At 43.9% G+C, this 8595-nt stretch overlaps 1 pseudogene; it reads left to right on the forward strand.

Moving 5' to 3' along the window:
• The first annotated feature begins 1914 nt into the window (after positions 1–1914).
• On the forward strand, positions 1915–4294 carry LOC127202987 (nucleolin-like; annotated as a pseudogene).
• Positions 4295–8595: the final 4301 nt, after the last annotated feature.

Consider the following 8595-nt stretch of genomic DNA (forward strand, 5'->3'; position numbering starts at 1 on the left):
AGGGAACATGGTCAAATATGGGCACCAGAGTTTGTGTGAAAGTCAGATGCCACTCTCCACTCAGCTGTGAAGAACGTCCTGTCTATTGGCTAGATCTGGGTATGGCTTCAAAGTTTACTGCACGTATTATCCTTGGCTGGTGCCATAGTTTGAGCAGGACCCCTGGGCCCAGATCTGCTCATTATGATGTTCTTCTTGCAGGTTTCTAGGACACTCTGGATCTTTCTATTTCCCCATTCTCCCATGCTTCTTTCACCTAGAGTCCCAATACGATATCCTCCCCTCTGTCCCACTTTCTTGGTAAGTGAAGACTTTCATGGGACATGCCCCTTGGCTAGTGTCCAGATATAAGTGAGTATATACCATTTGAGTCTTTTTGCTTCTGAGTTAACTCACTCATTTCTAGTTCAACCCATTTGTCCACAAATTTCGGGAATTCCTTGTTTTTAATAGCTGAGTAGTATTCCATAGCACACACTCACTCTTAAATGCCTAATTTATACCAGAGGAAAAAGGACTATTTTAAAATTGTCTGAAGTCTCACAGCATTGGAAACTAATACCTCATTCACAACAATGGGCATATGAGACTCCACTTGGGTGTATATCACAAAAGAGGCCTTCAAATGGGAGAACAATCCTGATGGTGCCATTGGCCTTCTCAGACTTCTTATTGACTATAGGGCCGCCAAGCTGTTTGTGGAGAGATCTTAAAAGCTCTAGATGTGCCAGTAACATGGATAAAGGACCTAGATAAAACATGCTCACAGGTGTCACCACAACTCTAAGAGCAAGTGTTTATTATGATTTCCTATACTTTGACTGGGTCTCAGATGAGCCTGTCTGGGTTGAACAATGGCCTTTAAAAGAACGACTCCAAAATATCTTCCCATCCTGAAGACCATGCAATACATCCATCTTTGCAATTAAAAAGAATCCTAGAGGATATCATCTATTATAAGACCTATGGGCCAACAAGAAGACCTTCAAGAAGATCTGTCAACCCCATCACCCCTCCCCTCCTGAATGGCTTTTCCCATGTCTCTATTTTACCATCCAATATTCCACTATAGGCCATATATATACAGTTATTTTTCTATCCCTCTCAACTCCAAATATTGTCATCTTTGCCTTTTCAGTTCTTTAATTAACAGGTTTGGGCCAACCTCTAAATGAGAATATGGAGTCCTCCCCCACGATATTCCAGGAAGCACTTTCTGCCACTGTGAATCCATATTTAGAAAAGGGGATACACATTTGTGATCATATGGATGATATCTTGGCCCGAGGAGATAAAAAAAACGTCACCCCGTGACTTGAAATGCTACTTGTCTTCACTCTAACAAAAATATAATTCAAAATATCCCTGAATAAGCTACAACTCATCCTCTCCTCCAGCACGTTCTTGGGAATTCAGAAACTTTTTAAACTTCAGTCCAGCCTCAAAAATCTCTTCTAACAACCTGCAAATTCCAAATCTCAATACCTCTAAGTTTGTTTGGAAACCTCAACTGCACCTGGCTGTGGCTGCCTAAACTGACAAAAACCCTACAGTCTCTTGACCTTCTAAAGGGAAACAAAAATTCTTCTTCTTGAACACTCACCCCCCAAGGCAAACCATTGCTCCTTTGTCCCGCTCTCCTCCCTGAATCCAGCTACATAAGCTAGCCTCATTACGTCAATAAATGTGATGTTCTCCAAAACAGTCTCCTGGGTCATTCATACCAATCATAGTCACCACAGGCTGATCCCTTGGTCCCCAACTCCTCTGCCTCCTGAGAATGTTTGGGTGCAACAAGTCATGGTCAGGGGACTCACACCTCTTGTCAAAAATTGCTTAGTATCTTTATAGAAGGGAAACTTTCTTGCAAATTGTGTTTCCATGTTTTAATGAGAAGAAGTGTCTCAATTGAGGATGGGTGTGTCGGTGGTCAATGTCACTTATGTACTGCTAGGGGTTGGGTTATCTGCTGAAGAAAGACTCCAAGGCGGTATGCCAAAACAAAGTGTTTTTATTCTAGCATGCTAGGGTTGCCTCTCTCCTCTAGAGGGCGACTCCGAAATGAGCATGCAGGCTCAATGTATAGACAGTTGGAGGGATCTGTGATGACAGAATTGAGTTAGAGTGTACGAAGGGATTTAGGACTGGCTGTTTGTGTGGTTATTGGGGACTTGTGAGTCACTGAAGTTTTGCCTCTTATTCAGGAGTTGGCTTTTAATTTTATTGGGTGGGGCCAGCTGTGTTCTTTGCCAAGGCCATGAAGTAATAAAAACAGGGTATCTAGACAATTTGTTCTATAAGCTGATTAGATGCCCAAGAGCTGTCCGTGAGCTAGCCATAACTTGTGTTTTTTCAGGAATTGGTAGAAACTTGGTCTAGTTAGGCAGAGTGAAAACTTGAAGCCTGTCATGGAGTTGGCCTAGTCAAGCAACTGGAGTCTTTGAGGGGGGTGGAGTTTGGGGTCCCTAGGGTCTCTGGGGTTGGGTCCCTTCAGTACCTTGCTTTATATCTTCTGTTGCTGTTTAAATGCATGTTGATCAGTAAGTAATTATTCATCATTGAAAGAATGTACTACAATATTATTAGTCACCTCACCTAAAAACATGTGTGTGATATAATTGAATCCTATATGAAAGTTAAAGATTCTTTTTGATTGTTAATGAAGGTGTGCAATGTCTTGCAAGGTGGCTGTAGTAACTTGGATTATCACTGACACTGTGTCTTCCAGTTTTTTCCTGTTGCTTTGTCTGAAGAATTTGTCATATTGTGGACCTTGAGAGTAGACACTGACTAGGTGTGAGGGGATCTCAATGCACATTGTGTGGGAATTTTGTTCATGACTAATTGTGTAGTATGGAGAGTCAAAACTGAAGGATGTTTAGAGGATCCATATGTAAGAAATAAAAGACAGTTTATTTCTGTGGTGACTGATGCTCACTGACCAGCTGTAGCAGAAGCCAATAGTGGCAGGCATAGTGGGTCAGCATGGTTCTTTTTACCCTGTTCCTTATAAGTAGGTACTCATGCATGGTTATTGAGCAAAATTTGCTTTAAATGATGACTTAGAAAAGGTCTTAGCACTCCACTGGTTTAAAAGTGTTCAGGGATGAAATTAAACTAGAAAAACCAAAAGGAAGAGAGGGTAAGAACTTTCAAGATGCAAGAACACTTTTATCCAAAAACTCCTCTTCCAGCATTACTGAGGATGACTTAAAAGAAGTACTCGATGATGTCATGGAGATCAGATTGGGCAACTGTGATGGGAAGAGTAAAGGGATCGCGTATAGTGACTTAAAGTCTGAAGCTGATGCAGGGAAAATTTTTGAAGAAAAAGAGGGAGCAGAAATCGATGGATGATCTGTTTAACTCTATTCCACTTCAGAGAAAGGACAAAGGCAAGAGAGAGATGGAAAGAATAGTAGTTGGGATTCTGGTGAATCAAAACCCCTTATATATGGCAGAGGTGGGAACGGTGCACCACTGAAGCCTGCATCATCAGAACAAGGAGATAGCAGACTTTAAACTGCTTCTGGTCTGAGGATGAGATATTTTGGGTTTGGGCATATTTCAACACACTGTTCCACCAGTGTTAAAACAACAAGAACAAAAAAAAAAAATTGGTTTTAAATAAACTTTCCTTCAGTGCAACGGAAGAAACTCTTCAGGAAGTATTTGAAAAAGCAACTTTTATCAAAGTGCCCCAGAAGCAACGTGGCAAATCTAAAGGATATCCATATATAGAATTTGCTTCATTTTAAGATGCTAACGGAGCTTTGACTCCTGTAATAAAATGGAAATTGAGGGGATCACCTAATGCAAGAAGCCAGCCATGCAAAACTCCATTTGGCAAAGGTCTGTCTGAGGGTACCACTGAAAAGACCCTAAAAGAATCACTTGAGGGCTCTGTTTGTGCAAGAATGGTCATTGGTAGAGAAACTGGTTTTTCTTTTTCTTTTCTTTTCTTTTTTAAAAATTAAACTGGTTCTTCTAAACGGTTTGGTTTTGTAGACTTTAATAGTGAGGAAGCTGCCAAAGCTGCCAAGGAGGCCATGGATGATGGAGAAAATGATGGAAACAAGGCTACATTGGACTGGGCCAAACCTAAGGGTGAAGGTGGCTTCGGTGGTCAAGGTGGAAGCAGAGGTTTCTGAGGCAGAGGTGGTGGCAGAGGAGGAAGAGGACATTTGGCAGCAGAGGTCTGGGGGGCTTTGGGGCATGAGAAGGCTTCTGAGGCATCAAAGGAGGAGGACGGGGAGACTCCAAGCTTCAGGAAAAAAAGATGAACTTTGAATAGTTCCTTCCATCCAGTTTTTCCTTCTTCATTTTAATGGAGTTTTTTTTTTTTACTCTGTTATGTGTGCTGTGACAGAGCCTTGTAAGGACATTCCAAGATGGGCTACAGACCACGTGGTCTATTGGAATCTGAATAAAGATACCATTTCAAGAGATGTTCTGCTGGTTTATATGAATCCAGTAAAAACCAACAGTGTATGTATCTCTCTTGAAATGTTCTCTTACTGTGGATTCTAAGTAGACCACATGGCTATATGCTGTCTCGGGATGTCCTTAGGAGGCTCTGTCATTGAACAGGTAACTTTTTCAAGATGGGCAATAGAGCCAAACCCATCTGTATGATTGAATTTATATTGTTTTCCCTGTGTTCAAAACATTTTTTTTCTACAAACGTTTTTCTGTGTGTGTGTGTGTGTGTGTGTGTGTGTGTGTGTGTGTTTGGGATAGTAAAAGAATGTTTATCATGCTTTTTTTTGTTTCAGTGACTTTGGGACAGATTAAAAGTCCTAAACTCTAGGAGAAAAAAGGAAAAAGAAAATACCAAATGCTCTATTTTACCAATAAAGACTCAGGAGCCAGGGGTCGATCCAAGATGGCGGCGAGCAGTGTGGACCGCGTTTGGAGGCCCCAGTGAACAATTCAGGGAATTGCACAGATTTCTGAGCCAGGAACACCGAGGTCCGAACATCACGGCAGCGGGAGTGCTCCACGGTTTGGAGGTACCAGGGTGCGGAGGACCTGCGTGCCCCTGCACACGGGAGGAGCGTGGTTTTTCTCTGATTGGAGCGGCAGCGGCAGAGGCAGCAGCACCAGCGGCACCAGCAGCGGCGGCTGAGGTTTGCAGCTCATAGCCTTCCGGTGGAGGCGATTGGTGTGGTGGCTGGTGGGAGTTGCTGCGGGAGAGGGGACTCGGGGCAGGATTTGGGTCGCGTGGAGCCTTCGGACCCAGACTGGACTCGGCGGACAGTTCGGCCCTAGAGTCCCCGGTACTGGCCTGGCCCAGCAAGCAATTCTGCCTGAGGCACTAACTCAGCGTGGCCACAGCTCCCCTGCTGTGGCGCAGGCTTAGTTGAGCCCACAGCTCCACACTAGGCAGCACCTCAGCTCAGCGGCAGCTCCCCTGCGGTGACACAGTCTGGGCAGAGCACTTGGTTCCACCACAGGCGCTAACTCAGAGCAGCCGCAGTTCTCCTGCTGTGGTGCAGGCTTGGCCGAGCACTCAGTTCCACCCTAGGTGCCACCTCAGCTCAGCGGCAGCTCCCCTGCAGTGACACAGTCTGGGCGGAGCACTTGGTTCCACAACCGGCACTAACTCAGCAGAGCCGCAGTTCTCTTGCTGTGACGCAGCCTGGGCGGAGCGCTCAGTTCCATCCTAGGCACCACCTCAGCCCAGTGGCAGCTCCCCTGCAGTGACAAAGACTGGGCAGAGCACTTGGTTCCACCATTGGCACTAACTCAGAGCAGCGGCAGTTCTCCTGCTGTGGCGCAGGCTTGGTGGAGTGCTCAGTTCCATCCTAGGCACCACCTCAGCTCAGCGGCAGCTCCCCTGCGGTGACACAGTCTGAGCAGAGCGTTCGGTTCCACAACCAGCGCTAACTCAGCGGAGCCGCAGTTCTCTGGCTGTGACGCAGCCTGGGTGGAGCGCTCAGTTCCAATACCGGCGCTGACTCAGTGCAGCCACAGTTCTCCTGCTGTGACACAGGCTGGACAGAGCGCTCGGTTCCACCAGCTCTAAGACTCAGGTTGGACAAAGTGTGCAGTTTGAATCCAGAATTCCTGGCTGAGATTGGTGGACAGTTCGGGCCCTGAGTCAATAACTGACCACAGCACGCACTTTGGGCCAAAAGGCCCTAGCTGAGCTTGGTGCGTAGTCCCAGCCCAAAAATTCTGGCTGGACCCTGTGTGCATTTTGGCCCCAGAATCCCTAGCTGAGCTCGGCAGACGGTTCAGGCTCTGAGAATCTACCTGAGTTCAGCCCGTGGTTCGGGCCCAGTGTTCCTGGCTGGACTTGGCAGAGAGCACAGAAGGCTGTGGATACCTTGGCCTGACCCAACGCTCATTCAGAGACCCAGAACAATTGCAGGACCCAAAGCACAGGGGGGCTGAAGATCACTGGCTGTGAGAGACCAGAACAACAGGGCTAACCTCCTAACATCCACATCAGTGAAGCTTTGAACTCCCAGCCTAGGGAAATCGTGAGAAAACAAATGAATCTATCATCAGACTCCCTCCATCCAACTCTGGAAGCTACCCAACAAAAACAAAGACGGCAAGATGTCTAAAGAACAGCGAAAAAGCATACGCAAAAAACCCCAAAACAACATGGCGTCTCCAGTTTCCAGCTATCCCAAAGAAAACAACCCAGAGAACTCAAATACAACGGAAATACAAGAAAATGACCTCAAATCCTTAGTAATGAGGATGATAAAGGAGGAAACAAATAAAATTCATAATCAAATGCAGGAAGACGCAGACAAACAGGTGAGAGACATAGAAGAAGCACATAGAGTGGAACTAGAAAAATTGAAGGAAAATGCAAACAACAAGATGAAAGAAATAAATAAAACGGTTCAAGCTCTGAAGACCTATAAAGAGACAATGGAAGAAACTCAGGAATATGCAAAAAAGCAGATGAAAGAAATCAAAAAATCAGTTCAAGATCTGAAAATGAAAATGGATTCTATGATAAACACACAGACAGAAGAAAAACGAGAACGTGAGACCTCAGAGAAGAAGGCGAGCAACACAGAGGTGAGCTTTTCTAACAGAATCCAAGAGATGGAAGAACGAATCTCAGGTCTAGGAGATACAATCACAGATCGTGAATCAACCATTAAAGAAATGCCAAATCTGGAAAACTACTGAAACAAAACATCCAAGAAATTAAGGACACCATGAAAAGAAGAAATTTGAGGATAATAGGCATTGAAGAAAAAGAAGATATCAGACTCCAAGGCCCAGAAACTATTCTCAACAAAATCATAGAAGAAAATTTCCCCAATCTAAAGTAAGAGATGCCTGTAAACATACAAGAGGCCTACAGAACACCAAATAGAATTGACCAGAAAAGAAAAACTGCCCACCACATAATAATCAAAACACAAAACATGCAGAACAAAGAAAAAACATTAAAAGCTGCAAGGGAAAAGGGCCAAATAACATTTAATGGTAAACCTATCAGAATTACACCCAACTTCTCAGCAGAGACCATAAAAGCCAGAAGGGACTGGATAGAGATCCTGCAAACCCTAAGAGACCACAGATGCCAGGCCAGACTACTTTACCCAGCAAAATTATCAATAACCATTGATGGAGAAAACAAAATATTCCATGACAAAAACAAATTCAAACAGTACCTATCCACAAATCCCGCCTTACAGAAGGTACTAGAAGGAAAACTCCATCCCAAAAGGTCAAGCTACAACCAAAACTACCCAGGAAATAGATAACTATCCCATGTCAAAAACACAACTACACAAACGCTCAACTGGAAACAGCATCAAAATTAAGACTCTTAACAGTCACTGGTCATTAATATCTCTCAACATCAATGGCCTCAATTCTCCAATAAAAAGACACAGACTAACTGAATGGGTGCATAAACAAGATCCAACATTCTTTGGCATTCAAGAAACACAACTCACCCATAATGAAAGGCAGTACCTCAGGGTAAAAGTTTGGAAAAAAATATTCCAAGCAAATGGTCACAAGAAGCAAGCAGGCGTAGCCATTTTAGTATTGAACAAAATAGACTTTCAACCAAAGTTAATCAAAAGGGATGAGGAAGGACACTTCATACTCATCATGGGTAAAGTCAATCAAGATGACATCACAATTCTGAACATCTATGCTCCCAATACAAGGGCACCCACATTTGTAAAAGATCTCCTAAAAAAGCTTAAACCACACATCGATCCCCACACAATAATAGTGGGAGACTTCAACACCCCACTCTCACTGAAGGATAAGTCATTGAAACAGAAACTAAGCCAAGAAATAACATCATTAACCAATGCCATGGGTCAAATGGATCTAACAGATGTCTATAGAACCTTTCACCCAAACAGGAAAGAATATACCTTCTTCTCTGCACACCCTGGAATCTTCTCCAAAATTGATCACATCGTAGGTCACAAAGCAAGCCTCAATAGATACAAGAGGATTGAAATAATACCTTGTATCCTATCAGATCACCATGCTCTTAGGCTGCAATTCAACAACAACAAAAATAACAAAAAGCCTACATGTACATGGAAACTAAACAACTCTCTGCTAAATGACATCTGGGTCAGAGAAGAAATA

This window comes from Acomys russatus, chromosome 19 (assembly GCF_903995435.1).
Source record: "Acomys russatus chromosome 19, mAcoRus1.1, whole genome shotgun sequence".
Taxonomy (NCBI): domain Eukaryota; kingdom Metazoa; phylum Chordata; class Mammalia; order Rodentia; family Muridae; genus Acomys; species Acomys russatus.